The sequence below is a fragment of the Achroia grisella genome, unplaced genomic scaffold (genome assembly GCF_030625045.1).
Source record: "Achroia grisella isolate CSIRO2021 unplaced genomic scaffold, CSIRO_AGI_Agris_v1 utg487, whole genome shotgun sequence".
NCBI classification, from domain to species: domain Eukaryota; kingdom Metazoa; phylum Arthropoda; class Insecta; order Lepidoptera; family Pyralidae; genus Achroia; species Achroia grisella.
The window spans coordinates 454,669-478,044 of NW_026712891.1; positions in this window are offsets into that span (position 1 = coordinate 454,669).

Here is a 23,376-nt window from a genome sequence, read left to right on the forward strand (position 1 = left end):
CTATGTATTTTTTATGCAAATATAAGTTTTAGATAAAATTCCTTAGAAATTGTGTCGGTCTAACAGTCGGCCTAATATTAAAATTTAAATTGGTTCGTTGAATTTAAATTGCAGATCAGTGTTAATTAAAGTATTTGTGATCTGTATTTGTCTGGATACATTCTTTTACTAACTGCGCAGATTATATATGGAATAATTTTATTCTAGCAAGCGTTCTACATAATATATGATCATAGATACAAAATTAAACAAATTTGGAATCCGTATATGCCAATTGTTTTTCATCATGAAGCGGTGCACCTTACAATATTTATAAAAAATTTCTTAGTTTAATATGTTATTTTTAAATTTTATTGTAAATTCATATTGCATTACTTAATTACGATTTTAAGAACGGGTATTAATATATATTTTACCAGTTTCGGTCATTATGATACAAAATCGATGTACTGTATTGTACAGTTGTTATGTAGTTTAGTATTTATGGAATATTATATTATTATTAGTTTACGAGACATGAGTGAAATCACAAACATAATGTTACATTTTATATTGAATCTTGTTGAGCTTAATAACAAGGCCATAGCTTTGTTTCTCATAATTTAAGGAATCCTATAATGTCGGTACGTACATATATAAGTATATCTTTGAAACTACACAAGATTGTTAAGAATCAAGAAGCTATTGCCTCGTATGTTAAGTTTATATATCTGCTTATTTCTATGAAATAAGTATTAAGTAATATATAGTAACATTATCCCTTGTGAGGTTTGCACGATCTCTATTCTAAATAAATAGGGTGGATTATTGAGACGGAAAGTAAACGGCTAATACCTTAATCGTGGAAGCTACAGGAAAACATTCTTAGGAGACTGTTTCTAATATTTTATAAATAATTTGATGTTTACAGATTTTTTAGAAAATATAATCTACAAGAAAATACTTAATCATGTTGAAATCAGAATGTTGATTGCTTGTGATATATAATCATTGGTTATCAGTATATTCTTAAGTTATATAAAATTACCTAAAGCTACGTAGATTTTCTATGAAAAGTACCGTAATTTAAAATACTTATTTGTATTATTCTGAATTCGCTTTTTGATCATATAAGCTCATCTGTAAATTGACTATTTTCTTGCTGCCGGTATATTTGCTCTAAAATCTTAAGAATGATTTCAATTAAAAGTCAAAGACAGGAAGAACGTTAACCTTTGGCATCGACGTTAAGTTGTATCTGCCCTACCTACTGTCCCTTTCATAAATTCATATACCTATGATGAGATATACTCGTGTCTATAACGGGCTTTCATTACATTCAAGATTATTACGATGTAAATATTTATAAGTTGGCAATTAGGTATTCACCAACACCAAAGTAGCTACTTGAGTTCTGCTGTAGATGCGGGTATATTTTATCATTTATTATTAGGTACTCATAAAATAAACATGAGCTGGAAAATACATGACTAAAATATCTAGTTACATGTTATTTTCATGTATATAGCGTAAAATTATCAGAATAGTTTGATGTAATACTGAATTCTTTACCAGTATTTCTATATGTTACAAATAAGGAAACGTTAGAGCGTAAGACTAAGGTAATCGTAATTAAACAGTATAGTCGGTCAATTTGTACTGTGACAAGACTGAAATGTATAATTTTAACAATATCCCGAATGTTTGTAATCATTACAATTTCCTACGTATTTTTTCAAAATCATGTCCATTGTTCACAATAAAGGATTATAATTTCATATTGTCTGTTATTTTTATATCTAATTGCTCTAGTACTGATTTCATAAAAATAACGTTTTAAAGGTTTAGAAGACAGAATACCTAATACGAAAAGTATTTTAGAATTACCTTAAAATGGGTTTGATCCTACCTAATCATAAACTTACATAGAGAATATGACACCCCTATAAAATATAACATACACTATTTTAAACATTTTTCATGGTTGTTTATTATTGTACATGTTACATAAACGGGATGTTTGGTTCCGGGATAATATTTAGATCGAGAGCTCTTGAATAATAAAGGTATTATCATAGTAAATATCATGTATGTATAATGATGATATAGGTAGTTTCTAATATTATTTAACTCATTATACTTAATAATGAAGTTAAACAGATTAACAGTAATAAAATATCAGAAACGATTATGGATTATCTGACAAAGAGCAAGGCGTCAGTATTAATTAAGCGGTCGTGTCTCAGATATCGGCGGCCACCGCCCGCCATTAACACTAATGAGGATGAGTTGAGAGTAAAACCGTTACTACTCGTAATTCTGCCTTTCGCTGTAAATATTATACACTTATGGTATTTACATAGACAACCTTCATAATTCAAACCAGTTTTAATATGCACCGTTTTAATTAATGTGAATATCCTAATTTTTTATAAGTTATGACAAAAATACCTACTGTAAAATTATATCTATCTAGTCTATAAATAATAATATTTTCTGTTCATAAACTTTCCAGATAAGGTAAAGAAGAGGTTATTTTTTACATTTTCCATTACATAAACTAAATCACTACGATATACCTAAGTAATTTTACATTTAGAGACCTTAAATTTATTTTAATGTAAGGTAATAAAATGAAAAAAAATATATATTTTACCTATTTTGAAACTTAATATCTATTAAGCTTTTTCTTTTTATTAAATATTCTTAATATTAATATAAAACTGATTTAAATTTCAAACCCATAGAATTAGTGTCTAATAAAGCGGTGTCGAACAATATTGACTTTTACCCTTACCGCTAATACCCTTTAATAATATTACTAAAACAAATATTTAAATATCGCTTAAACGATATTATCTCTAAAGAACACAATATTTGCTAGACTCAGTGCAATTATAATTTTCTCCTTACCTTGTAAAACTTTTAACTAACCTTAATCATTTAACAAACATCTTACCATTTAGGTACATAATTCAATTTGCTCGACGCTGAACCATATTTTGTAAACTAAAATAAAGTTTGTAAATTCTCACCTTGGTGAGTGCAGGTCTATCACAGTTCCGATGTCCACTAATCAACGAAGGGTGAAAACTCATTAGGTACCAGTATTTAATGAAAGGGTTCCCGGGGCGTGTATGATTACTTGTTAATTGAAAGGTACAAAATCAAAGGGCGACGAGACAAAGCTACCTGGCACACTAGAAAAGGCTTAAGAACCTTTTATAACATTAATTTGTTATTAACCACAGTTGTACTATATATTAATTTATATCGTGAAATAGATTAGACAAGAATAGTCTTTATTTATACGTCTGTCTGACTGTTGACGATATTCTATCTCTGAGAAGATTGCTTCAACCTCAATCCAGATAATACAGTTCTTAGCTGATGTGATAAAAATAAATATCTAAGTTGCTTTACTAATTATATTATTTACATAACTTAATTATACAACTACAACCTTAAAATTAAAAAGCTTAAAAATATAATATAATAACTAAAATATATTATTAAAAGGGGTCCCTTTAGGCAAAGTTCCGAAGATACTGGCAGCGTTCCCTCTTTGAATAGCTAGACTAATTCTTTGTCCAAGGTAGCTGCCAGCTCTTCGGTCTTCTGTGATGTCGACTAACCTTTTCGTTATTTCTTTGAAAAGTCTTATAGCGCTAGGACCCCACGGACCAAGGGTCTCGACACCGAATGGGACAAATTCATATTCGGAGCCCAGACCCCTGTATTCATATGCTTTGGCTTTTTCAGCCGCTTCACACGCCGCACCAGCTCTGTTGTTGGTTCCATGTAGATGGGATGGGGCCAGCGTGTCTGAACAGGTTGCATCCCATACCAACACCCGGCCCATCTTCCATGGAATCAAACTCATACCGTCCGGTCTCTTGCCATCGTCTCTTGCAATACCAGTCGGCTCAAGTGGACTTGGCACGTTGACGGTGGCAAGGGACCGGCGTATGATATCGTTAAGTGCGGCGTGTCTCGAGAAACGGCCTGCACTTTTTTGGCATGACAGTCCGTGATGTCCTAGTTTTTCGACATCACTGCCACAGGGACATTTGTGAGGAGCGCAGACCGGAACCCCAAGACGTAGACAGGTTGCTATTCGGAGTGTGTCAGGTTCAAGAAATGTTCTTGTATTTGACGAAGAGTACGCGTGAAGCCAGTAGCCGGCCTCATCTCATCCTCATCCTCATCACCCACGACCAAAAGCCTAGCACGCGCCGAACCTGTACTACAGCTCAAAAAATTGTCGTATGTCAATTTACAGTTTATGTCGTTCCAGCTCCTCTGTGAATTTGGAGATATTGGAAAATTTTGACCTGGGCATGCAATTAAGAAGCCTTCCTAGCTTCTTCCAAGCCAGCAATCTCAAAGTTTGAAGGGCATGCCCTTAAAATTTTACTTATGAGAATTGCTGAACTATGGAGAAATATAAATATAACATAGCTTTCTATGTTATATTTATATTTTACACTACAAAATCTGCACACGTTGCAATTCGTAGTCGATAAATGTAGGCAAAATATATGCTAACATAATGGTTCTTCTAACTGTAGCTTAGTATATAATACGCAATTTATTACGTAGTTATAATATTTAACTATAAGATTATAGAAGGATAGCGCCTCCTAGCACAGGAATTTTTATGCTTAAAATGAGGCTTCGACAATTAGATATATTTAAGTAAAAATGGGTTACAATAAAATATTTTAAATTCATGCAATTATCATTAAAATGAGGGAAAGTCAATTGTTGAATGACGACCGTCGCCATTACCACAGATAATATAATATTACATACCATTACTAACAAATTCAAGTAATCAATATTGACTTCAAAGCAGTCTCTCGGGTGGAATCACTATGATTTCAAATAGAATTATTCACGAAGACTGACTGGGCTGACACTGTTCATGCCCATTCTATCATCCTTCAATAGTCATTCGCCAGCGTATACCGTGAGCGTAAGGTGGGTGCATCATGTTAATATCATGCAATAAAAATAATAGGCATTAATAAAATAGTACTCTCTATACACTATCTACGAAGCATTATCAAATATAACCATTGCAATGCTGCCAGACATTGCTATAATATTCCGTTTATATAATATGCAAAAATTACGTTACACTTACATATTTAATGACTAGAAAATTAACAAAATTTCTAAGTATACCATACTAAGTATAAGATCTGATGGCATAGAAAAGCGCAATCTTGAATAATTTTATAGGTGGATTTATATGCATAAGTATCTCTAATGGAGATACCTATAGGTACATACGTACATTTGTAATCAAGCTGAGTGCTTGTCGCCATATATTTAGCTCAGAACAAGGACTTACTCAACATATTCAAAGTATTTCCAGGATTTCGCAATAACTCTGTAGCAAAGTTGGATATTATTTTAAGAAAATACAGCAGTGCTGGAATAATATATAAATTGTAAAAAAGGTTGATGTAATAAATATATAGGCCTTATTCTATAGATACAAGAATACTACTGTAATAGACCAGAAGGTGAGCCTCTTGTCTATTGCATTATGTTGCATAAGCTTCACTTTTAATCATTTTATAATTGTATACGACTAAAGCGCCTATTCATATATTCTTGGCAATATTCTGACATTATGTAAATGTAACGTTGGTATGAAGTTCTTATATCTTATACAATATAGTCCTTACATGTATTTTTATCACAAAGCTGTATTAATATGATCAGTTCATATTTTTGAATTGTTTGCTACTTTTGTAAGACTGTTTTTGGGTTTTTATTTGTGTTTCACACATGCGTCCCATTCAAATATTGAGCAATTAGCCTTTGATACAGCTCGTCGCCAAATCATATTTGCCATGGCGTTTCCTCTGTTAAAGGCAATTTAGTCAGGCAATATAGAAACGGAAATGGAGTTTACTTTGTACCAATTTTCAACATGTAGTGTAGATAACTTACAAACTTAATAAGTTTAATGCATGTTTTCATACTTGCATCAATAGCGAGTACATTTAGTAGTACCACAGATAACATGAAGTAGTTTATTTTTTTCATACACACATACTACATATAATGTAGATGTAGAAGATAGGCACTTATATACAGATTCTATCTACCTAATACTGTTTTTAAAACTGCATATACACCGATTTTTATGACCACGTGTCCTAAAAATCGTCTAAAAACTAACTATGATAAGACAACTTTAGATCCTACAGAGTAAATTATAAATAAGGTAATGTATTTTTGCATTATTTTAACTAAATATTTTATAATCTATAATATGTTCTATAATTATTATATCTATAATATGGAAGATATGAGAATATCATTTTAACCAGCCTGTCTGCCATACCTAGATCCGACAAATGCGATGTAAACAACGAGTTTCATTAAAATCCAAAACAATCAAACATAGTACAGCGCCATCCGACTAGATAGTTTTGACTATTGAACTGAAATGATGATAAGTTTTCGTTCATTTACAATGATTACAATATTCTGTATATTATATACTAGTAACCGATAAAATTATAAGAGAAAAATCCTAATTTCCTTTTGAAACCATATTAAAAAAAAACAAACCATAGAAACTAAGTTACACACAGTAAGATATACTTGGTTTAGGTACCTAACTGTCTTGGGGCGTGGGTCGGGCAACCTCCTAGTATGGGCCTGCCATTGGGAGGCTTCCCCATCCTCGTGGATACGTCCGCGGGGAACGGTGGCCGAGCAATGGTTTGGTTCTGGTACGCCCAGGGCGGGATAGTAGTCGTTCCTTCGGGATACGGCTACTATGTCGGCCAGTAGCCCGGCAGGTTGGGCGTGTTCGCGGTTTCCCATGCCTCGACAAGGTCGAGGCTGCCGGAGCCGGCGAACCCCCCCAACTTTCTCTTCGTTTTTATTTTTTGGTTGTTTCTTCTTATTTTGTTTTCGTTTGTTTTGTCTTCTTTTTATTTGTTTTAATTTATTTTGGTTTTTATTTGTCTTTGGTTGTTTGTCTGTCTTTTTCTGTCTTTTGTCTTTGCTGTCTTTTTGGTTGTTCTTCTTTTTTCTTTCTTCGTCGTTGGTGGCAGGAGGTCGGGACCACACCCGTTAAAAGGAACAATACAACTCATGGCTGAACGGAAAAGTATATTACCCCAGGGAGGTACCGGTCGCTCTGCGGCCGGAGAATCCTCCCCCACCGCACCGGATTTGCCGGGGGTGGGCCGTCCCACGTACTCTGGGGGGGACACGAACAGCGATGAGGAAAAGTACCAGAGGGAGCTGATGAGGAAGTACGGGGCCGTCAACTATCTCGAGGCCCTCGAACTGCACGTGGCGGACATGGACTCGGAATGCACAGGGTCCTCAATGTCATTCCGGTCCGATGACAACCTTGGGGAGGCGAGAGGGAGTACCTCGCCCCCCAAAAAACATCGAAAGAGGAGGATCGCTGAGAGGGGTCAAGAGCTGGACTCTGACGATGACGAAGCCAACCACGTGCAGCTGTCATCTGCGGCACGGAGGAGCAGGGCCAGGGGCCCTCCAACGGCCAAGAGGGGAGCGCGAGCGGCCAAGTCTGCGGCGCGATCGGGTACAGGGGTTTCGGCCTCTGAACCCGAATCGTCCAGGTCCGTCTCGCGCGCCCGCAGGGAGTCAGCGGAGAACGTCACGCTGGGCGCCGACGAGCTGGGCGCCAAGGTTGAGGATAGTGCCCTTCAGGTCCTTGCTGCAGTGAGAAAGTCCAGCAACCTGAAGGGCACTATAGTCGGTGAGATCAACCGCGCCATCCACACCATCCGATTGGCGTCGGGTGCCCTGAGGCAAAGGTCGTCGAACCCGGAGGAGGAAGCCCTCAGGCGGGAGATCCGCAAACTCCGCGAGGAGTTGAACATGGTCAGGGAGATGAAGGCTGCGATGCTGAAGGAGTCTGTCGAGGAGAGGAAGAAGTTCCGACAGCTCCAGATGGCGTCGCAGTCTTCCGCCGCGTTGGCCGAAGAGCTGGCCGCGTTGAAGGCGGAGAGGGAGGAATGGCAGAGGCAGGCGCGGGAGAGCGCCAGACATCTAGAGGACCTTAAAAAGTCCAACGCTCTAGACCGCGCCGCCCTGCATAAGACCATGCGCCAGCTGGAGGAGCTGCAGACCGCCACCGAGCTCCCGCCGGTGGTGATTACGGGGACTACGGCGGAAGCGCCGGAAGGTGCCACGCCCCGAACCCTGTCAGAGGACGCCGAAGACCGGATCATCCGGCGAGTAGGCGAAATGATGAACACCCGCTTCGCCGAAATGGAGGAGCGGATTTCGGCGAAGCGAACGCGGCCGCAAAAGGCCGCCAAGAGTACGCCTACTGCCGGATCATCCGGTGCAGCGGCTGACAGGGTTCGAGAGCCCAGTGGAGGACATGCCTCACAACCGTCGACGTCTGGAGCGAACAAGGAGGGCTGGGCGACGGTTGTGAGGCGTGGGAAGCGCAAAGGTGCTGGCGCAAGCCAGGCGGGTCCCACCAGCGCGCGACCAACGAAGGCGCCAAGCGGCGGCCACAAGGAGCAACCGCAGCGGAAGCCTTCCGCGCGGAAAGTGAAAGCGCGTCCCCCTCGGTCATCGGCGGTCGTCCTGACCATGAGGCCGGGAGCCGAGGAGCGGGGCGTCACCTACGGGTCGGTGCTAACCGAGGCGAAGGCCAAGATCTCCTTGGCCCAGCTCGGTATCACCGACCTGAGGTTCCGCGTGGGAAGGACCGGAGCCCGTATTCTTGAAATACCCGGTACCAACACAGGGGAGGCGTCGGACGCGTTGGCCGCCAGGATCGAGGAGGTCCTGTCCGAGGACGTCGTCCGGGTCTCCAGGCCAGTTAAGTCGGCCGAGCTGAGAATCGGAGACCTGGATGACTCGACACTGGTGGCTGACGTGATCGTCGCTGTTATGCGCGAGGGGGGTTGCCTGGAGTCCTCGGTGAAAACCGGGGAAATCCGGCGCAACTCCCAGGGTACGGGCTCCGTGTGGGTGCGGTGCCCTGTGGCTGCCGCCAAGAAGTTGGCCGAGGCCGGCCGGCTACGGATAGGGTGGGTGATGGCGCGGGTACAGTCGCTGGACCCGCGTCCTCAGCGGTGTTATCGGTGCCTGCTTACAGGCCATGTGGGCATCCGATGCACCGCCGGGGAAGACAGCAGCGGAATCTGTTTCCGCTGCAGCGAGCCCGGCCACAAGGCCGCACGGTGCGCCGCGCCATCACCGCACTGTCGGTACTGTGCCGCGGCGGGTCGGAATTCCGACCATAGAGTGGGCGTCACGAACATGTGTCGCCCGCCAAAGGCCCGAGCCGCGGCACGGGCCACAGGTGGGGGGAGTCGATGGACACTTGAGTAAAATCAGGTGTGCATCGACTCCAAAATTGACCCTAGGGTGGAGGATTGTTAGGGCAATCCGAAGCTCGCCGGGGAGGTTTTAGGGTCTGGAGGTGGCGTGCAGAGACTGTTCCCTGCACGCCTAGATGGAGGTCCCTTCGATGGGAACCATGCCGGTGGTCTTGGTGAATGCTTTGCGTATCCCATGGCCACGGCGATTATGTCGAGGAGGAACAGTCGTCAGGTTTTTAGCAGGTAGGAGTCCGGCAGTATCCATTCTTCCCTAAGGGAATGGTTCTCCATGATGGATTTTCCTGACGTGAGAAAAAAAAAAAAAAAAAAAAAAAAAAAAAAAAAAAAAAAAAAAAAAAAAAAAAAAAAAGGTACCTAACTGTCTTAAGTAATTAAATAGTCGTTTATAATTATAATAGTTATCTAATTGTACTACCTTAAAATAACATTTTGCTATATTTCATATAAAATCATACCAAAGAAACACTCAATTATGTCATTTCAAACTATGATTACTAGAGGTTGTAAAGAAAATGGCAGTCACTTTTTAAAACGAAAGTGTCAAGAGGTATTCAACAAAAAATATATGAAAAATTATAAAATTTTAGGTAGAGACTTATGAATGATACTATGTAAAGTATCGCACAGCAAAGCTAAGAGGTAAAAGAATTTAATGTAAACACGAAAAGTTTGCTTTCGAGTTGAGGCAACTCAAGCCGGAAGCGCATTCGAACTCAACTGCCTGGAAAAATTAATTCGAAGCTGCCGAGTGCTGGCGAGGGCGCCTTCTCTCCAAGCAAACTGCGTGCTTCGAACCAACTATTCGAAATAATTTTTGCTCTACATGAATGAAATAAACATACTGAAATATCATAAACACTTCCTACGCTTTACCTTGCAGTTGCAATATGAGCATATATTGAGATAAACCGTATTAAACTTGTAATGAAAACTGCTGTTGTAGCGTAAGAGGATGGGAAAATTGCATAGGTATTCGTTGTAATAAACACGGTTTATTAATATATCCAGCAAATGGAGGGATGAAGTTGCAACCATATATCTAAATGTACATACTTAATCGGCAGCAATTAGCTTCACGACAATGACATTCAAAACGTTTGCAAATAAAGCAACCATACCATTCGAATGTACTATAGAATACAGTAAACAACTTGTGTGTAAAGTATTGTGTGTACAGATTATACTATTTTCTTTACTATTAAAAGTAATTAAAATATGTATATCGCTGCATAAATAATAAAAAAAAATAATAATAATTAAAATATGTTAATATTGTTTTCAATACAATTAAATTTATTAAAGTTCTATTGGTAAAAAATAAGCACACTCATATAGTGTGTGTTTGTGTGTATATTCTACACGTGGTATGTACCTACTGTAATGTTTTATGAAAATTAATTATTTAGTTATTATAAAAAATTAATTAACTTTCTGCCCTTATTTTGCCAATTGTGATGTACGTAAAATTTTTGTCGCATATCTTTTAATTTACTAATATTATTTTTTATTTTGTCATAGTAATAGCATATAGTCATATAAGTAAGCAATCTGATCAATAAGGCTGCTACAATGATAAAAATAATATTTATGAGTACTTGCTTACTTATTTATTTTTGAATTCGTATTAGTCGTTATACTGAGAAGTTTTGTACGTGACCTCCTTGTATTATCACCCTACATATCGTCTTTTACTATGAAACGACAATTTAAAGGTAACCAAAACAGTGTAATATCTAGTATAAGGGACATTACCTACTCCTTTTTAGAAGTACATAATATATCATAACACTCACATTATCAAACCGTTCACTGTGAATTTGCTACGGTTAATTACTACTTGGATATGACAAGATAATCATTTGCATTTGCATATTCATCTACCTATCTCTGAAAATGTCTCTGTTTGACGGTATAATATATTCATAAGTATTCAGTCATTCATAATTTGGTCTAGAATAATTTACTTCAGTACCTAACGTCAAAAATATAACCTAATGTAACTTCATAAATTACATTAAAATAAGTTAATAAAGAGCATATTGTGTTTAAAATGTTTAATAATTATACCTAAATAAGAAAATGTTTTTATATTACACGTATTAATTAATCATTATTTTGATAGGTAGGTACAATTTAATACTCGTCTCGCTTTGTTTATTAGTTGCCTACGCAAATAATCGGATTTGATTGAAATAAATCAGAGCTCACGTTTGGTTGTCTTTGTTCAAATCAAAAATCAATAGCCATACCAGCCGCAAGGAGTGCTAAAATTTTAATCCAATTAGCGCGAGCTTTTCCTCCCCTTGTAAAATATTTTACCGTCAAAATTAATTTAACAATAAATTAATCCCCTTCTTAGACTTTATCAGTGTATTGTTTTCAGAGGATATTTGTAAGATTTTTCCGGAAGTTGAAATTAAAATTGGAATAAGAGAAAGGTAACAAAGCGTGCAAACTAAGAACTGGGGAAATCCAACGGAATTTTCATTTGTATAGGCTTTTGTAGATATTTGATCTTACGTTATTTGGTTTAGAAGGATATAAATTTAAAAATATATTTTATAATTTAATAATAAGAAATATTAATATACTTACATATTTTGACATACTCCTTGTCATAATTATAAATACCCTCAATAATGCCAATCGGAAGAAATGTACGAACACAGACATCAAATAGTATACATACACATATATGTGGCCAGTGTGTCGAAGGCGATCAGAAGATTTGAGAGCACTGTACGTATAGTTTTACTCTCCCGTAAATATAGCACGTGACCTAAGCTAGGGCCTTATACGACGTTGTAAATCCAGCTATGCGAAAATTCAAATAAAGAAGCTTTATCCTGACCTCCTGATGGATTGTCAGAAATGTTAACGCTGAGGACTAACCTAGCAATTTGAAATGTTCGTTACATATTAATTGAAAGATATGAACATAAAAAAATATATCTCAATTTTTTTTATGTAATTGGATTGACAAACAGGCTGATGGAATTATATTAAAGTAAGCGGTAACCGTTTCCTATATACTGAAAGGCACCACGGACATCACGTTATCATGCAACGCCATTATGATGCGTGGCTATTCCAGAGGACCGGCAAAATGTCATGCCCTTTATATAATTTCCCTACTTAATGTCAGGCTATATACATACAACACACAATCAAAATAGTGCTTACAAAGCAAGGTACCTGATACCTTAAATAGGTGAAACTGATGTACACAATCAGACATTTTTTTTACAAAATGTTCCTTGGTAAGCGTCATAAGAATGGAAATTAAGCAACGCGAGTGAACTAGGTTAGATAAATAAAGAAAACATTTAGTCAAAGTTTTGATAAATATTACACAATAAAATTTTATTTTTAGCGAGACATAAAACAAGTGTGTGCGTAATAAAACGCGTTAAGTAGGCCTACCTTCCTTAGTGTTAATAACATTAGTGTATCTTATTACGGTCCGCGGGGACCCTACCCATGTCGTAATTTGCGCCGAGCCTAGACACACTTCAGTCATCTGATTTATGTGGGTAAATCAACAATAACTATATATATTTGTATATATAGTATAGGTACATTTAATATGTCCACGCCAGTAACAAGCTCAGTTTATCAAAGGCTGTACGGTGATTATGGACTTCAATGGAAATGACGTTTGATTTAGCTTTGTGGTATACAGTCCTCCCTCGCAGGTAGGTATACACCTGTTAAGTGTACATGTATAGATGAAACGCCCTAAGTGCCAATCTAAGGTGCCAATAGAAACTATTGATCGGCGTCATGTAACAGTAAACTTGAGAATTTAACCTTTATATGTATTAGAAACTTATTCAAGAGATTGTGCCTTGTATCAATATTCATCCGTTGGGCTATGTACTTTGGAATTGATATTGATTTATATAGTACGAATAAATATTCTTATCAACTATTAGAGCAAAAATAAAAACCACCTCGAAATTCGTTACGTATTTAGTAGAAATATGCAGAGAAATGGCAAACGAAAAGGACAACGATATTATTTTGGGTAATATATGAAACAAATAATCTGTTCTAAGTTACTGCGAGAATAAGGATTTATATATATATTAAAAACTGTAAATAGTTTCTACTACTTTTTACGTTTCTAATACTACAGAACTAGTGCATTATTTCATATGAATTTAACATATAGGTACATATTTTGAATGAGTATATTAATCTGAATTAATTTGAGACATGCCGCTAATATGTATATATTTCAGATTATCTAGTCCTCTGATCGTTGCTTCGCTATAAAATAATTATTTTAGAATTAATAGATAATAGTTTTTGAGGCCTATATTTTTCCAGAACCTATTTATATGCGTCCCTTTTAGTACCTCTAAATCAGTTAACAAAGTAAGTAATGCTCCACGTGTTAGCGTTTCACATACCTTGGCGTGTATTTTATCTGTAATTGGTATAACTCAATCAATTCGGCTTGCGACGGGGTCAACACTGTCACTTCTGTGAGGATCTCAATCACAGCCGTGCTCAGTACCTCGATTTTCCTTAACAATATTACTGGGCAACGGGCGTATCCCTTAACTTTATTACGATTTCCTTGTTTCGGGTATAACAAGCGGCAGGGGGCTCGATCCCGCCATCTAATAGGTATCTGTTTTGTTATTAATGTCCTTATACGGATCTCCAATTATCTCGTAGCGGCGCACCTCCCGGTTCAATAAACGGTACCTACTGTTTTCAATGTTTAACATTATGAGACGTTGGTGCTTAATTGATATATTTATAACACAGATTATTATCCTAACGATAGAAACATGCTAGACGATTGTCATTAAGTGAAGTACCTAAACTCTACTAACACTAAAAAGTAGCATTGCATATCTTTGTACATAAACTGTTAAGATTATTATATTATTGTATGTAACCATATTATTAAATAATTATTCTAGTACAGATAATACAGTACTCATTAGGATAATAAACTAATCACAACTGTCGTTTTGTGTCTATATTAAGTTTAAGCATATATATATGGTGTTTTATTAATACGCACTGTCTACAAGCTGCACTAAAATCTTCTTCGCCTTATAGCAGCAATAAATTACTGTTGTGAATGTTAATCCACTTTGATATCTGATAATAAATAATCTGCAAATTCGAAGACGTCAAAGGAATATTTTACAAAATATATTATATAAAAATGTTAAATTGCTAGGTGTGACGCGAACAAATGCCTTGAACGTTGTGTACCTAAGAAAGTCGTCTGCAATTTGTCTCAAGCAAAGCCTTGGTGGCTCTGATTGAAATTCTTGCCGCTCTTTCAGCCATGCGCTGTCACGTGACTGTGACGCTAACGCTACGCGTTGAGAACACCTCTCACAAGAGTCTCATTCCATTGGAACAGTTTATTTTATACTGAGGTTCTAACGGTATCTACTGTTACTTATAACTTTCTCAGCATCGGTTTAAAGCTTATTATAAATCAATGAAACAATTAATACAAAAAATTATGTAAGGGTTATAATTTTAACATTTTTTTTTAATTTGTGCATAGATTTATGAGTAGACTCGTGTGAGCTCAATATCACTTTCAATTACGAGTATGTAAAAACAATGCATACAAACTCGTACGCAAAGCAACTAGAGAATAAGACTTAAATAATATCAAATGCAAGGTAAATATAGCCCACATGTTTTTGGTTTGCCGTTTAAATTTCATTTATAATATATATATATATATATATATATATATTAGTAACGTTAAATATTTTTTAATCCAGATAAAGCGTAACTCTGAAGTTCACATTTCAGTAAATTTTTTAAAGAACCTTGCTTAGTTTTCAAAGTGTACTTATGTATTCAAACGTTTGCCTTTAGCTTTGAAGTTTACAGTCTGAAAAATATGCTTTATTCAAGTCAGTGTAATTTAACAGACTTTTTATATGTTATGCGATAATATTCGAAAATACTGAATAAATTTCGTAAAATCGTACAGCGGGATGGTTTTGTTCTTATGATTATAGATAACTTATCTATATTTAATAAAAAAAAAAATTATATTAGATATTGACTAATATCAAACATTTGTATTATATTTCATAGTTTTTTATTAAAAGAGTGTTAAATTATGTTTATTAAGAGTAAAAATATACAGATATTACAAAACTTTACAGAACATACTTTGTAGCACGTTAACAATGAAGTAGTTCGCTGCAGGTACTATACTTTACCCGCGACGAAGGGTACTGCAATCTAGTCAAAACTTGGATCGAGGTGAATAATTTATTTACTAATTAATCATTGATGTTAAGATCAGACAAACTATACCTTGTAATAAAGTTTAAGTGGATTTCATAATGAAGGATACTAATAACAATACTCTTTTAGCACGGACAGACTCTCCGTTAAATAATTACACCTGAAAAAGGTACAACACAGTAAAATATGTGATTATGAATGGCCGGCCCACATCCTACGCACATCAGACAGTCCTAAACAAGCGCAAAAAGTTTAAAAAAGATTTTTATTACCTCTGAACAGGCTCAGTAAATAGGACAGAGAAATGTAGCAACAGCACCAAATATCACGAATTATTTCCATTTGCAATGTCATATTTCCATAGAAACAAAGCGGAGTTTGCAACTGGCCAAACAGTAATAAATAATTTACAAAAGCGGTCATGTGAAAGAGAATCCCCTCTTCAGTGGGAGTAACCATGCGGTGGTTAGGTATTTGAATTGCTAATGACTTTCCCGACCGAATAACTTGGCTACGTTAACTGGTTTTGGAGACACTGGATACATTGCCACTCGTTCGTTTCATTGCCAAAGTGGTCCACCGACACCTCGCTTCAGCAGCTATGTAGCTACTAATATGTCGAATAAAGATTGGTCCTGTTAAATTAACAAGTATGTTAATAGTAGACTTGTCTTTACTTTAATTTAGAATATGTTCCATTCTAGTTGAGTTTTTGAACAATATTGACGCTATGTAATTGTGTATGAAATTTGATGTCTTCATAAAAAATATACTTTTACATTTTTAATAAATATTTTTTATTACAAATTAAAAACTAATTATGTTAACTAATAATTTCAGTTAAACGTTTTAATTAAATCAGTGTACCTATTTATATACGTCACACTGTCCAGTATGAAGAATGAATATCGGCCAAAAATAAACTAACATAAAGACGATTCATTTCGTTCGTCTACTTTGACAATATAATGCTTTCTGAATGAGACATAATTTTTAAATTAATAATGAATTTGTACTTTTAAATATAAATTTCTGAGAAATTTAAACGATGAATGACTCGCCGTGAAACATATCACATTATTGGGCACCAGATCCACTGATAATGTGTGTTAATTATATGGTTTATAATTATAATTTAAATAAAAATTGCAGAATTTTATCTATGAATTACTTAATAGTTTTCAAATTAAGTTTTTAATACATTTTAAATAAAAAATTGCTTCATTAAGCTTATAAATTTCTTAATATTTCTTAATAAATTAAGTTTTCACATATGTACATTACCAGGAGCATTATATTAATCATCAGCGGAGCGAGTTCATGCTGTTATCAAATTAATCTACCTGAATATTTATTCTATTGACAATAGAATTTTAATAATGTTCAAACTTATAATTTTAATTAATTATGGTCGAATTTCTATCACTAGGCGACCACTAGTATTTATAAAAGCTTATTACCGATATATTCACCTCATTATGGAACTCTTAGTTCTGAATAGTAGTTGATTATAATATTCGATATCTCATTAATATCCATATAAACAAGGACACGGGTCGAGCGGGTCAGCGGTGGCCACCCCATTGCTGTAATTAATTGCAAATTGTAATAATTGCCCGGAGTCTGGCTTTCTGTTGACAATTCAGCTGCGGGCAGTCTCAATTCCAACATGTACCTTTATAGAGAATACTCCATAGACTGTATACTTGCAATAATTTAATAACACACTCTCATATAATACGTAAATTTGTGTAATATTTTAGTTGGAATTGTCCTTGACAATGTGTCTCTTCGTGTAACAAAAGCCATATATATATTAGCATAGCCCTACTATACAAATTTCATATATCTAATTAATCTAAGGAGTAGGTTATAAAACTAAAAGTTATTTTTGGTTAGATTTGTTCAATGTACTTTAACCTTTACATACAATTTATACTTCCCGTAATTACTCCTCTACTTTCCGCTTATATTATCTTCTACTTTCCATATCTGTTGTAGTACCTACTTTGTAGTATACACAATAATACACATACAAACATAGTTTTATTTTTAATTAATATAGTCGTGTCTTTATCTTGACTTAAGAAAAATAGAAAATTGTCGTTATGTATACAAACCCCAATGGAAATCTAGTCGCAACGCACGAAAAGAAAATACAGAATAATAATCATTTTCTTAGTAAATGGCAGTTTGCATTACTACGATAACACTATTAAAACATTAATTGTACCCGTAAATGACCACTAACAAAGTTCTAATAGGTTGAAAGAGCAAAAACAATGTAATTTATTCGAACATTGTTTGATAATAGTAATATAATCTTATCTGTGATATTAGATATCTATACATATAAATAAAATTGGATTGAAATAACCATTTTTTACTACATGCATATGAATATAAATACGGTAAATACACCAAAATTACATTTTTTTTCCATTTTTGTCTGTCTCTCTGTTTATTCCGGCTAATCCCTGAAATGACTGGACCGATTTTGACGGGACTTATTGGCAGGTAGCTGATGTAATAAGGAGTAACTTACTTTTATTTTAGAAAAATTCTCTAGTTAACTTTTTTGTATATTCCACGCGGACGAAGTCGGCAGTACAGCTAGTATGTAATAATATTCCTCTAAATTTCTCTAAGTGAACATTTCCTTATGACATCCAGTTATCCATGTAAGACGAAACGACGAAAGTTTTGCATAGTTTTACCTTAATTAAATAAGCGGGAATTCATTAGGCTGCTGCAGTTTGATTTCAATTAGACAGAGTCAACACTGTTACCAAGTGGATGGACATAATCGATTCCTTTTCGGTCACTCTACCGGAAATTTGATCGGGTATCCATTAAACAGAAATTATGGTTTATTTGAAGTTTTTAAGTAATACAATATTGGATAATGGGTTTGCCTTCGTTATACAAGCGTCTTATTGGTTCAAATTTACAAAAGTTCTCAAAACCAATTTGATATTGCAACTAACTGGTGTTGTATGTATCAGATGGTCACATTTATAAATTAATAAATATGTACAATAATGACCTAAGCTATATTCAAAGCTTCTTCAAAATGTTACGGAAAAATAAAATACTTAAATGGTTATAAGCTATACGTATATGTATATTCTTAAAGAGGCTTCCTTAAATAAAGGTATAATTTATATAATTTTTATTGCCCACAGAAATAGTAAAATTTTATCTAAGGTCCTAAAACATGTTTTTATCTCGAGGAGTACATAGAATGTAGTGAATTTTTTCCTTGTTACTATAAGAAATTTTTATCGTGTTTCTCTTCTAATATTTTGGATGATTGAAATGTAAAGCCTTAAAAGTGTACTAAAAATAGATTGTGTCTATTAAAGAGGAAAGGAAAAGCGAGTAGATTATTTTGTTGTCACTGTATACTTAGTAGGTATGGTATACAAATGAATCCCTATTTCTATTTATATCCAACAAGCTGTCACCCGTGACTTCTTCTTCTTCATATTGCATGTATTTATATAATTTAGCTTCTAGACATAAATAGTGTGATTACAATCAACTGGTTTCTACTGGTTGTAATCTGTTTTTGTCCTAATTTATAAATAAACAAATATATATAAATATAAACCATTGCCCATGTACGTCTTCGTTATATGGTCTATATTCCTATAAAATTTTGTTAATATGCATTCATCCGTTTAGTTATGAAAAGTAACTATTTGTTACTTTTCATGTAGACAGATACACTTCCGAATTCCGACATCATAGATAAGATTACATGTAAGGATTAAATTAGTTCTTACTGTACTGTATAGCACTTTAATTCCATTATTACAATTTAAAAATCAATTGTAAAAGAATTTATTTCGTTGCAAACACAATTTGTCGTGTTAGGACTGTAAATTAAGTTGTGGCTTTCAATGGTACGTAGGTGCCTGTAACTTAACGAGTCGAGTTAAATTGCTAGTGTCAGTACCATTGCACAAAGTTAACCCAATATTTTTAGTAGCGTGATTTTAGAATTCATTGTTTACCCGCACGATAGTTAAAGGTTTAATGTGATTAAAATAGTAAAAAGCAAACACATTTAAAAAGAAGATGTAATATATCTAAAATTTATGACCAAAAAAACAGTTTTTTTCTACTGCTTACTTTCTTTTTTACAACTAAGTATTTTGTTTCCTTTATAATATATAGATTATTAAACTTTATGTTCTAGAGACTTATAAATATGAATGTACACATAAGTATAAACTTGGTTGATAGTCTTTTTTAGGGAACCACAAAGGCAAACTTAGTGGCCACCTAATAGTAAAGCAACCGTCACTTAGGTACCTGAACAACATCATGGACATCACGTCGTGATGGTCATGCTTGCAGTACCTACCCTCATATGTTGGCAATGCATGAAGGGTAGGTACTACAGGCATTATGCAGTGGCACTATGGCACTATGGAAAATTGATTCGATTGTTGTCCTCTGCAGGCCCTAATTAAAGCGTAATGTCTCTTGCTTTCAACTTTTTAACTATTTATTAGGTATATTTCATAAAATAAATATATCAGTAAGTGAATTCTATTAACCACTCGAAATATCGTATCATCAGGTGAGTACGAAACCCTTTCTCGGGCTTGGCAGTTCCAGCGGAAAATTGAATTGTAACCTTTGCTCGCTGACTAATTTAGATATGGCAACTTGTCGGCTTCACATCACCGGTAAACACGTAGCTACTAGGCAAATTTAATTTCCTGTTTTATTTATATCGTACCTGTATATAAAATTGGATACATTTGTTATACAAAAGAATTGAGAGTGGCTGTATCAAATAGAGTACATTTTCTTGTTGTTTATATTGCATTTTTCCATTTTAACAGAGAATTCCCTTGTGTATCGAAAAAATAGTTTCATCTTGCGGACGCTCTCGGTGTAAATAAGTATCCAGATACGTATCACAATGTATTGTATATATTTATACAAATTGTTAAAATGGAACAACTATTTAATATTATTTTTTATTATATGTAAATTTACCGCTTTTAATGAAACAGTTTATGTGCATACTATGTTATAATTAACAACATGGGTAGTCTAACGATTTAACACACCGTCTTACTTACTTACAAATCGCGTAAGATCGCGTTTTCAATTCCTCACACTATGCAAATTGCGATTAATAAGAATGATTGCTTATATTGGTCTTCTATTCTATTCTATCTATATTATGTACGTATTTGCAAATATATTTATATTAGTTGTCTAGTACACATAACACAAACTCTGTTTAGATTGTTATTAGATATCGCTGTGATTATTATCCAGGGTTTTTTTATTATAATTAATACAAAACCTGTCTTCCACGTTAAAAACTCGTTGGAAAAAATAATGTCCTATTGACAAATCTCGTCAATGTTTTTATTATATTAAGGTATTTTATAAAATTCTATTTGTTTATCAGGCTAATCTAAAGTATATTATATTAGTATACGTTGAATTATAGTTAGTTTGCCGGATTAAAATTTAAATTAAATTTGTATCACAAAGTACCTATCTGAAATTAAGCGTAAACTTATAATGCTGTTGTTTCATAGTAGACCCCTTAAAGATTAATTATCTACCGTTTAAAGCATCTACTAAACAAAACTCTTCGTCTATGGTTTTCTTCAAATTGTTTCCTACAAACTAAAGTACTCAATTAATTAGTCAATTGATTTCTTCAAACCATAAAAAGGATTTTTATAAACTGTTACAAATGATGATAATACCAAGATTGAAAAGGTAAATTAAAAACTCATCAGCATTCAACAACTCAGGCAGACTGTAATAATGGTATTTAGCGAGGCGAGGAATAGAGGTACAAAGCGAGTAGATGTCAGGCTCGCCGTGAAACTTATTGCAACTTGTTTACTCGCCGTCTTCGGCGCCCTTTGTTCTCCTGCAACTTTGTAGACGCCCGCGGACAGTTACTCCCTATAAATATAATTTACATTCATTACTCAAGTCAGATCGAAATAAAAGACTCAATAATGCCTTCATATTGAGGGTCTAGCAGATCTATATTTTTTTAATTAATTTGTTTTGAATTAATGGTTACAATATCAAACTACCAGAGGCAGTGTTCATTTTGAAATTTTCACAAACAGGGAAATGTATATTATAATTGCTTGTTGTGGAGAAGTAATTAATAGTACGGGCAGGATTCTGCCAGGTCCACTACAATGTGGTCTCCTGGAAATCATAGTGGTTTCTTGTGTATTCGCCATAATAGGCTGACTGACTATAATGCTCCAATGGTGCCCAGTATATACTGTAGAGTATATAGCGCAGGCGAGGGAAACCACGATGTGCAAGATTCCATCACTACACACAAAGATAAATTATATTTTTTTACCTTTATTACTAAATGTAAAAAACGTGACCTACAAATTTGTATTGGTTTATTTAGGTAGGGAATTTGGTATAAAATAATAGAAGTTAATTATTCTGCCACAATTAAGCACCGAGTTTGTATCGTTAAACCCAGGTTCTAAGCCTAAGTATGATGTTTTATATATTTTTTTTATAAAGATTTTGACAGTTATATATTTTTCCTGTTATTTTCATAAAGTTAATGTTTATCTTTAAATAAGAAATACCAGAATAAGATGTTCAGTAATTTTAGGGATTACTTTTTTACGTAAATTAGTAAATAAGAAGTGGGAGAGTTTATACTGATTTTTGAAAAGAGACACTTAGTAATGGGGTTTTGCCAAAGATAGTAACCGTTTATCATCAGATAGGCTGTATGTTCGTCTGCCATAATCGTAGTATAAAAGAAGATAGCAAAGTTAACGTAGCAATTTTGACTAAATTATCTTATACATACATAAATAAAGTATCAAAATACAAAAGGCGTGTGTTTTACTATGTTTACTCGTTTTTTATAGTTTGAATGTAGGTCCAACAGTTCTTACGGTCGTTCGCTCATAATGACTAGATCAGTACTTACATAGTCAGTACGAAATACAAAGTAAAGTTACGTAAACTTTTGAATATACATAATATTAATAAACTGGTACCTAGTCAGTATCATCAAAGCCAATGTGCGACAGTCACTTGATAATTCTGAAATACTTAAATTATCAAACAATATGAAATGGCTGACGATAAAAAACTACTCCAGTTCGACTCCATGGATATTAAATATTTTAGGTGTAAGTTGGTTACTCTCGCAATATTGTGCTGTGTGCACTAAAAAGTTATTTACTTTGAGGAATTACACTAGCAATAAAGCTGCATTTCACTTGCCAAGGGAAGTGGTCGTAAAAGTCTCTTCGCGCGACAAACTTTGTAAGTAGAAACAACAGTCTATAGGTTGACTACGTTTTATACTTTGTTTTATTACTCATAATAATACCATGAATGAAGTAATATTAGGAACTATTTCAAACAAATCAGGGGTAAATCATAGAGACAATAAAAAATAACGGGATATTTTATGTAGCTGTTAAGTGACGCAGAATCTTTTGCTAATGTATAGAAAATAGTAAAATGGCCAGCAAGCGAAGAGTAAATTTATTGCCAGCAATAAAGCTAAATCAATCGCGCTGAGGAAGAGGGATTCCGCCGGCCCTTATCGGTCAGATCTCTTACAGAGCCACGTCCCGGCCTAATTCGTATTTACAATAGCTCCCCGTGCAAACCTCCTTACTTATCTACTATTGACCGGAGTAAAAGGTTCTTTGTTAATCATTTCAGTAGATTATAGTAATTTTATCGTAATATCAGGTAAATTGCTACTAATTTAATAAGTAGATTA